Source organism: Homalodisca vitripennis, unplaced genomic scaffold (genome assembly GCF_021130785.1).
Source record: "Homalodisca vitripennis isolate AUS2020 unplaced genomic scaffold, UT_GWSS_2.1 ScUCBcl_3667;HRSCAF=9336, whole genome shotgun sequence".
Taxonomy (NCBI): domain Eukaryota; kingdom Metazoa; phylum Arthropoda; class Insecta; order Hemiptera; family Cicadellidae; genus Homalodisca; species Homalodisca vitripennis.
The window spans coordinates 1-8,552 of record NW_025779784.1 but is presented as its reverse complement, the minus strand read 5'-3'; positions in this window follow the sequence as shown (position 1 = coordinate 8,552).

Genomic DNA, 8,552 nt, shown 5'->3' with positions numbered 1-8,552 from the left:
AGTGGTCCGAAGTATCGAGTCTGGAACACAAACATAATTAAGATTTAGATTAAGCTTTGCTATTGGTGGATGACATTACTACTCCAACACATGACGGTGTTCATTATACAATGCTGTAACCTCATACTTTCCAACAAACCTGTTATACTACCAAAATTTAAATTGGTGGACCTTCCTGATGATATAGAAATTAAATTGCATAAAATATTAACAGACCTTTCACAGTACTTTACCAAAAATAACTTATTGCTTAGTCTTGAAAAGACTAATCTCATCTCCTTTCAAAAAGAAACATTAAAAATAAATCTGATCCAAAAATCTGTACAGGTGATTTTGAAATTAATCAAGTAAATGAAACAAACTTTCTAGGTTTTGAAACTGGACCATAGCCTCAGCTGGGACGCACATGTCCCAGAAGGTTATGTCAAAAATTATCATCTGGTGTTTATGCATTGAGCAAATTAAGACACCTATGTGAATCATAATACACTGAAAATCGTATATTTTTCTTACATTCATTCAATTATCAGTTTTGGAATCTCCTTATATGGTGCAGCAACTAGCCAAAAAAATCTTGATTCTATTCTAAAAATGCAAAAAAAGTCTATTAGAATTATTCAGAACCTGAAACCAAAAACCTCAGTTAAAGAACACTTTTCAAAATTAAACATTCTTACAGTTTATGGCCTTTATGTTTACAAAGTAATTGTATCTTTAAAACAAAGATATCATGATCAAATATTTAATAGTGATTTTCACAAGTATAACACCAGACAAAGTAAAGATTTTGCCATTCCCACTCATCATTCGGCATTTTTTTGCAAGAAACCTCAGTATGCAGGAATTAATTTTTTTTACAAAATTCCAGAACATATTAAGGCTGAACCATCATTCAATAAGTTAAAAAAAAAATACTTAAGGATTACCTAACAATTAAAGTATTATACTCTTTTAAGGAATTATAAATGCAATAAAGTAAAATTAGCCTAGCAATTTTTAAGAAATGTTGAATACTTAAGTTAATGACACTATTCAATGTATTGACTGTAATACCTATGAATAAAGAATTATCTGTATCTGTATCTGTTGATGTACAGAAGAATCTCAAGCTTCGAAGCCACTGTGTTAACCAGTATAAGTAATATTAATCAAACAAAACATTGTAATTAATATTTCAGTTTATTTGTTCACACACAACTTATCTAGTGACTTCAACTTTTGAACGTCTTATGCGTACTATGATAAATCATCGGCTTTGTTACCAAATTCACAGGTGCTCAGGAGCAGTGTCGTATATAGAAAATTATTTTGGGGGGAGGGGGCTGACACACTGAGTGGTTTAGGAGGTATAAATCACCTTTCAAAAATATGGGCTGAGGAATATATCTCCGAGAAATTGCCGACCTTTAAGACTTTGTTAATGTCTTCTAGCTTAAAACAAACTATTGGGTGTAATTCTTTCAAAAAATATTGATGGGGAGGGGTACTGGAGCCTCGTGATCACCCTCCCTTATATAACCCGATGCTCAGAAGAGTTTAACCCTTTGCGCTCGAAGGTAGTATTTGTTATTTGTCCTTGGAGCTCGTATGGCCAGCTCTACTGGCCGCCGCCATTTTGTCGGGAGCACGGATTAATTTTTGCTGTAATAATGTTATCTCAGCTTGTATGTCCCAGCTGTACTAGGCCAAGATATAATACACCCGTTAGCTCGTAAGGCCAGCACCACTGGCCACTAAACATAGCAGTTTATTTTTCTAATATTCTATTTGTTTTATAATGAAATGGTGAGTGCTGAAACCTATCGAGCAGCTTTTGAATTAAACAACTAAGCCTTCATTTCAATCGTTTTAGCGCCAAAGCTCAGTGCAGGCAGTAAGGTTATGTACAAAAGACTGCGCAGTATGCAGTGACAGAAGGGCTGGCAAAGAAAAGAAAACGTAGTAAATTTTACTGCAAGACTTGTGCTAGCCAACCCGGACTACACATCGGTGTTTTGAAAAATTTCATTCCGTAAAAAAATTTAAAGACTAAGAAAATTGTAAAATAGTTGTGACTGTGTATATAGTAATAAAACATAGAACTGTAATGACATTTATTTTCTTACATTTGTTAATAATATTAAATGTAAGATTTATATTTTCCTAAATTCATGCTTATCTTAGTATTAGAAAGTTTATATAAAAGTAAATTTTAAATTAGCCTATTTTCTATTTAAATTAGCAATTCTTCTCTAAACATTGACTGTGCAAATGAGACAAATGGTGTGTAGTGGGCCTATACACTGAAATGATAGAAGAGATGGAAAATAGAGAAAATCTAGAAAATTTTACTAGAAGACGTGTGCTAACTATTCTTGACTACACGTAGGTATGTAATTTTTAAAAGTTTAATTCCGTAAAAAAATTTATAGACTAAGAAAAATGTAAAATAGTTTTATGTTTTGAGTGTAACATAAATGTAAAGGCATACTTTATAACATTATATTTACATATCTTTGTTAAAAATAATACGTTTAAGAGTTTAAATTTTCCAAATGTAAGTTTATCTTTGTAATAGAAATATTCATTAAAAATAAATTTTAAATTATTTTTCAATTCTTCTTTAAACATTTTAAATTACTATGCAAATATAACGCGGAGGAAATTGAAAAATAATTCCGATCTGGTGAGGCAAACAACAAATATGGCCGCCGAGCTGTCAATAAAAGAAGCGCGGTCAGCAGTACTGCCCATAACGAGCTGCGAGGACAAACTACGGCAAAACTAACAAGAGGTGTCTGCAACCTTGGTCAATGGCCAGTACTGCTGGCCTTTCGAGCGCATAGGGTTAAGACCTTTGGGTCTATCATTCAAGTGTTATCATTTTAATAATCTCAATGTCAAACGTTTTTTTGCTTTACATGAGTATGAGTGTAACATATTTAAACACAATTTAATTTCATTCAAACTGAATTTGTCCTTTTATTTTATGAAACATAAAACATTACTGTACCTATTTCTATTTCTCCACGGATGACCCTAGACCTAATCTAGCCAGTAATAGGCTAGATAAAACAAGGTGAGACTAACTCTGGTTGAAGCAATGACAAAACATAGTAACAAGTAAAGAGAAAATAGTTCCAATGAAGAAAGTAAATAGAGTTTTTCAACGACGCAGTCTTTGTACTACAAAATTACTTTACTTTACTATTTGTGTAGTCAAATTATTATTCTATTGTAATTAAACATAGTAAGAATATATCTTTGGTTGCCTAATGTTTTTGTTTCTAACTATACATCAACTTAAACTGTATTTTTTATCATTTTTGACTAATTATTGCGTATCTACGGTACTCTCGGTCCCAATTTTCTTGCGATACACATAATTGACAATCTGGTATAAGGCATCATTTCTTGTGGTGCGATTCCAGAAACGATGCCATTACAAAATAACAATCGCCTTACATTAAAAAATGTATCAAAATAACACAATTAGATTATTTATTTAGTATTATTGCTCCTATCTTCCGAGACTGAAATCCGTTACCATATAACAAGGAATATAAGTATTTCAGTGATATAAAAAGTTTGACATACATCGATCACATAAACTGAAGTTTTAGTTAAGTAACGAATATATGTCAACAATACGAAACCATACTTATGGAGCTGAGCACTAAGTGAATATAAGTTATAATGTTTTCTCCAATGGAACTTAGGCATCCGGCTCAACCCTAAATCGGTGATAGAAATTATTTGCATATACAGTAACTGTGGTAGCTCAGTAAGTTGTATGCCTCATTATGTTACAGGGCTATCCCCTGAAGAACCGTGCCGATCACATCAATCCATCTCCCCCTTTGGCCTTTGGCTGAGCTCATGAAGGTGGGAAAGACCTTTTATAAATTGAACTTAGACCAAGAAATCCCAAAACATTTTTACAGTCCATTTGATATGTAGAAAATGGTGACAAATTGTTCTAATCAGCAGAACCATCTATCATCATCTATTATAACAACAAAACTACGGAATATTTTTTAATACCAAGTATTTTTTAATAGGATCACGCATGTGGAAGTTAATTTACACCAGAATACACAGTCCTGCAAAACCTGATAGTTCAGGGCCAAAGATATTCAATGATGACTATCTGAAGTCCATAATCAGTCTTCTGGTGTGACTTAATCTTTTAGGTTTCTCCAGTGTTTTAGGAAGGGAAGAAGAGATTGCATGTGTTTTTCTATGGTTGGTGAGAACTGCATGTTAGTTGAGGAAAAGATGGGGATATGAGTTGAGGAATTACATGACAACTCGAACGTCAAAACCACAGGCAGTAAGTTATGCGCTCGTTTAAATCAAATGGACATAGTTCTAGAACTGATTGAATTTTGTGCAGGCATAGTTTCAGACAACGTTGGCATTAGACAAGTCATATAGGCCCTATGTGTTTGCTGATATATGTATCCATCAAAGGTATTTTTTCTGAGATTTTTGCTTGATGATCCATAAGCTCCTACCTACCTTTGGCACTTCCTCTTTATCTTTCAAAACATTCCACTTTGAAACAATAGTGTTTTTGTTACATGAGTTTTTTGGTATTTAAAGAAATCTAATTATAAACATAAAACTGTTGCAAAAATAAATACTCCCTGTTCTTGTATGAGATTCTTTTAACTCACAATGACGCAATTGTTTAGTTTTCTGGAAACACTTTAGTTGGACAATGTTTCCTAACTAAGTTGTGGCAGGATCTGTTACATGATTAAAAACAAAATGTTCCCAGTTTACTGAATATGTTATGCCAGTGCTTACAACTTAATACTTAACCCTTCGACTGGCAGGTTATTTTAGGGTGATTTGCATATGTTTATAAAATTCATAAAAAAATCTTTTGTACTGCTGTTATAAGCTGTATTTGGTATCAATTTGTTCAAAATTTGAATATGAATCAAAATAAATATATACATTTTTTTTAAATTTGAATTGTCATAAAAGTAAACAAAAGGGTGGGGTGTATCTTGGGAATATAGTTTTGTAAATAAATTTAAAATTGCAATATAGACAATTTTCACAAATTTATTCTAGTTTTTGAAAATCTAGTTATATATTTTTAGTGTATAAACTGGACATGTACACAAAACACATTATTCACAGCAATGGAAACATAAATTTTATAAAACAGTTTATATTTAGGACTACAGAGTTTTATTGTATACTATAATTTAGCTAATAAGTTCTACACAATAATAAATGTATTATTTATATGATAAAGTATACTGTTTTGAAGTCTTACATAAACGTTTTGGTTGATGGAAAGTAAAAAAGATTTTGAAATATTTTTTGGCTGGACAAAAATAAAAACTAATCTTAATTTTTCTTAGTCCATCAGAATTTTCACAATCATGTTTAGACATTGCTGAAGTTTAGTAAGCTATAAAAGTTTTAAGATATGTAATTTACTTCCTTATAGCCATAAAATATAACTGTAAATACATGAATGCCTCACAAAACTTATATTGGGTATCTTTTGCAATAGGTAACCTAGATGAACAAAAATAATTGTTATAACACTCTTCACTAGTTATGACAATACACTCTTTAACATTTATTGTAACTAACTAAATAAATGACAACCCTATCACAGTTCTCGACCAAATAACGACAGTGAAGCGCTACTAAGGAAATTACTCATCATCACTTTTGTAATGTCAGAGTTGATGTAGAGAAGTTAACAAGTTATATATACAAAATAATTTCTTTGCGTTGTATATATATATAAATAATGTTTCAAATCACCTGGTTACATATTATAATGAGTGACGAGAGCGGGCACTGCATTATTTTGAGTGCTGGAAATTTCCATTGATGTAAGTTGAGACACAGTGGCAGCAGTATAATAAGCGGCCACTGCCACAATCGGATCATGATTAATCGATTTTAAATATTGATACTATCAAAATAACAACGTTGACCTATAGATATTCACAATTTAATCATTGCCAGCTGTTGTTATTTCATGTATGTAGAGAGCAGGTTAGTCGTAACGAGAAGAACAATGGCAATGAATGTGCAGATGTTAGCCAAAAATGTATTTTTAAACATTGAGCAATGTTTTAAATTCAAACTTCATAAATCCACTAAGTTCTGCAAACATCTAAACTATAATCTAATTGGAGAGTTAAAAAGAAATCATTAAAAACCGGTTTCAGGTGTTGACTGCATTGCTGATCATCTTTGCAGAATATATGGGTGAATCTCACCAAATGTAGTAATTTAAGTCCTTGGCAAATTTTTTCATAAATAAATATATTATTTTAGGTAAAAAGTCTGTTATTTTATTTACCTAAACACCTTTCTTTAGCTCTTTAATAATTTAAAACAATAACTCCATATGATTTACTTAATTATGCCTTCTTATTGGAAGAAAAATACAAATCGGTAACTGTCTTTGAGCTATCGTCTGCTAATTCACCTCAAAATATAAGTCATAAAACGTACGTTTAAAATAAAAACTATTAGTCAACATTACAGCTAAAGACAGTGGCTCAGAGAAACCAAAGTCCTACAAAAGAAATTTAGTTTCATTAATAATATTCAGTTGCCTTTGGTCCTTGTCACCGGGGAAGTCTACGTCAACGACCACTAAGCTACGATCCCGCGAAAAGTTAGCAAGACTTGATTTGAGCGGTAAAAATTACGTCTTTGTATGTGAGGTGAATGTATCGAGTTTACTTGCTGTTTTAGTGAAGATTGCATCGAATCCAGAAGCTTCAAACAATTAATATTCAGGTAAGAAAACTATCAGTACCTTAATTCCTCAACAAGTCGGTAACGCTAATTTTTTTGTAAACTATACAGTTTAAAACATTTCTGAAAGCTATCATATGCCGCCGTTATTAGTAAGGAACATACCCTCAATCTCCTAACCTTTGTTCTCAACATTAAACACGGCAGTACTAGGTTATATCTGAATATTACAAATCGGTGACGCACAAATCGGTGACGTTAACGATGAGGTATAGCGTTATCGATTTGTTGGAAATACACTTCTAAACTGTGTGACTTGCAATAACTGTTGTTAAATAATTTTTATTTATATAATGTTTGAAAGTTATGATTAAAATTCATTTTAATGTTATTTTTTACTTTTTCTAAATTAACGTGATTACTACGAATAGTATAAACAGCCTTTAAACAGTTTTTCATATGCTCTGTAGCATGTTGATTTAGAACAAACAATTGGATTATAAATTAAACAACAAATTTGTTAAATTACTATTTATTGGCATATTGTAATTATAGAAACTTTTGATTTTCCTCAAAAATCTTAAATTAACCAAATCTCTAATACATTTATTTTTAATTTAAAACATACTTTTTAAAAACTTTGCAACACTTTTCTCTGTTTTTGATTCTAGGTCGTGAAGAACCATGGTACGTTCCTCAAAGCTATCAGCAAAGGAAAAGTATGAGAGACAGAAAGCATTGACAAAGGAACGTCAGCGAAGGTATAGAGAACGAAATGAGTGAAGAAAAGAAAGAAGAAAAGAGAGAAGTATGACAGAGATCGTCTTGCTCGATTGAAAGCAGAAAATAAAATAAAGAAAATATCAGACATGACTCCTAGAGAACAAAGAAAAATGCGAAAGTATTGGAAAGAAAGAAATCTTGTTAGAAGCCTGAAAAATAAATCACTGAAAGAAGTTACAGATACTCCCCCAGCTTCTCCTTTACAGGACGTGAGAGAGGAATCTGAACAAAAAAGAAGAGGGCGCAAAAAAATCCGAAGAGACAAAGCAAAGGCCTATAGAACTATAGCCAAGCAACAAGAGAAGATTAAAGAATTAGAAAAAAAGTTAGGAAAGTATAAAAAGCGGTTGCACAGAGAGAAAAAAAAACATTTAATTGACTCATCCCCATCTCCAAGAAAAGAAGTACGTAATATACTAAGAGGTGAAAAAGTCTCCCCGCGAGTGAGGAAACAATTGTTCTTGGGCTATGCCCTGGAAAAACAGCTGAAGTCCCAAACAAAGGAAGTCGCACATTCAAAAATAAAAAATCAAATATTACACAAAGTGGTCGGTAACCAAATATTGAAAAAATACCGAGTACAAACACACTTCAGAGATATAGTGCCTTATACTGCAAACAAAGTGATCGAAAACAGCCCCAGTACCTCTTTTGAGTATACACAGCCAACTAAAACTTCCATCACTAAAGAATTGTCCTGAAAAATTAATGAAATTTTTTGAAGACGACCGTGTGAGCAAAATGTGCCCAGGGAAAAAGGAGTTTGTTAAAAAGGGTGGCATTAAAAAACAAAGAAGAATTCTATTGGACACTTTATCTAATCTTCACAAAAAATTTCCAAAAAGGAGACTCATGGAAATATTTCGAAGGCATCATTCTGTCGTTCCAGAACCCTTTTGGGTTACATTTCCCAAAATGATTGACAGGGAAACATGTGCCTGCGTAAAAACACGCAAATATGGATTTGCTAATAAAAGCATTAAAATTAACTAATGTTATAGCGCAGCGGTCTCCTGCTGAAGTAGTGAAATTTGTTGTGTGTT